Here is a 2,500-nt window from a genome sequence, read left to right on the forward strand (position 1 = left end):
GTTTCATCTCATTCCCAAACTCCTAGAACGAGATATAGCCTTCGGACTCATCGGATAATTACGAAACTGCCACTCGTCCTTGGCTAAGTCAAGACCCGATCCAAACGGACTCCAATTGACACCAAACTTGGTGAGCATATATAAGGACATGCTAGGAAGGTACCCCTAGCCCGGAATCCCGAGATTCCACTTTGAACTCAAGAACGCACGGTAGCGACATCCTCGCCGCACGCGGCCTTCGCCGGGATGGCTAGACCCTTGGGCGCTTCCCAAGTCCTTGTCAATCATCTTAGGCACTATTGGGGCATGCCATGCAACATCTCATATGGTCGTTGCCTCTTGTCATGCCACCTTGCCTCATATGCCTGTCTGCTCCCTTAGTCAGCTCGTGCCGCCTGCACGGCTGCCAGGCAGTGTGGCCTGCTTGGCACACACTGACATGCCAATGTGCACGCCCAAACACTTGGGGCGGCACACGCTCACGCACCCAAATCCGTCATCGTCCTCGATGACATACAGACACCAATGAATACCCGAAGTCTGTACCCTTAGGGTTTTACATCATGGCTCCCAAATCCTTTGGCGCGCCTGGAACTCTTGCGAGCTCCTCTTAAGGTTGGAGTAATGCCCCACGCACTTCCTCCTCCCAAGTTTTATCCAAGCTGCATCTGCACTGCACCTTCCCGGTGTTCACTTGGACGACGTCTCCACGCCTGCACCCTCTGGTGACTAACTTTGTGGCAACAGCCACACCATGACCCTCACGGCCTTCAACTGTCCGGAAATCTGGAGCTTCGTTGCAATTCACAAGCAACTGTCTAGTAACGCAATCGAGACTAAAGCATTGGAGGCCTCACAGGGCGGGTCCTTAGCATCTCTAGCCCGGCCTAGAACAAGGGCACATCCTTGGTGCAGACGGTCTAGCATCGTAAACAAAACTAGAGCCTCGGAGGCTTCTTCGAGCGAGTCCTTAACATCTCTAGCCCGATCTAGATTTGAGTTCCTCAAGGGGGCAACTCACGCGTCCCACCGTGCCGACCATCTTTGGTCTGGAAGACATCCAATTCCATTTGGACATAGCTTTTCATAGCTCTTCGGCACAACTTGGCCGGAAAAGATAGGCATCTCTCGATGTGGCATCCTTGCCAACCATATTCCACTTATGGTCCTTACACAAACACATGTCCCAATCGGCATACAATCCGGCCTCAGGTACTTGCTGCAACATAGCACCTTTTGGCATTCCGTGTGCTCTGCGCCCGTAGGCACTTTGCACTACTTGGGACGTACTTCTGGCAAGTACTTCATGTCTCAAAGTGCCGGCGTTCACATACATCTCTGAACAAGACTTTTGGTCCAGAATACAAACTTCCTTTGGCAGCTATTCGATACCCGGTGGTGTGCACACGGCACAAATGCCTAGGGCGAGGGCAACTCAGGCAGCTCCCCATAATCAGCAGGACCTAGGGCGAGGGCAACTCAGGCAGCTCCCCATTATCGGTCGGACCTATGGCGAGGGCAACTCTTGGCGCTCCCAATGATCGGTCTCCGGCTCGACTTTCTCCTTCTTGGAAAGGTTATACATGAACTTGGATACCCATCCAATTCTGACGCTTCGGCTAATCCCACTTTGATGACTTTCCTTACCATAGTACTTCGGCACTGCAGACGTGCCCCCTCACACACCCGAAGGGTGGCCACCATTTATCATAGGTTACCACTTTTCGCTAGGTGTTGGTGTGCGTACATATGCTAGCTAGGTGCTTGCCTAACGTAGCACTGTCAACTGCAAGCTTGCGCTTGCCCATGCGGTAGGGTCCATCCTACTTCTCTAGCATGGTTCTCAGGTTGGGCCTCTCCTGCCACTCTTCGCAACCCAATAGGCGGCTAGGTAACCGACACTGTCCAACGGTACAGGGAGGACATGTCTACACGCCCTCAGGCGGCTCAAGTCAATCCATCTCGGAAAGACACTCAAGCGGTGCTTCCAACGCACCTAGGCAAGATCTCCAGCGACGATCGAGCCGAAAGTTTATAGTCTATGGCGTATACCACTCCCGAAACATGGCTGCGCGACCTGGCAGTCGTAGCATCATTATCTTGGCTACCCGACTTATCGGCATATTCCACTTGGTTACACAACAAGCCTAGACTTTTGTGGTCAACAACTTAGGATCGACGTTGGCATGAACACATGTTGTGACTGCAAGCTTTCAGGAGGTCTCCCGTACCTCTTCTTGCGAGTCGCGGTCAAGTCGATACTCTTGTCTTCACCCAAATTGTCAACGTACTGTTTGCAGAGCTTCTGGAGGGCTGATGGTTGATCACAATCAAAGACATTTGAGCAACCGCTATCCGTTTGTCCAATCTTGTGACAAAACCCAAACAGCATCACACGATGGCGCTGTACGCCAACCAAACGTGTTTTGACATAATCCCTCTGAAAACAGTACCCACTGATTCCAACTTCGAATCAACCAACACAGACAAATGCGGAATC

This window comes from Solanum dulcamara (assembly GCF_947179165.1).
Source record: "Solanum dulcamara chromosome 11 unlocalized genomic scaffold, daSolDulc1.2 SUPER_11_unloc_3, whole genome shotgun sequence".
NCBI classification, from domain to species: Eukaryota; Viridiplantae; Streptophyta; class Magnoliopsida; order Solanales; family Solanaceae; genus Solanum; species Solanum dulcamara.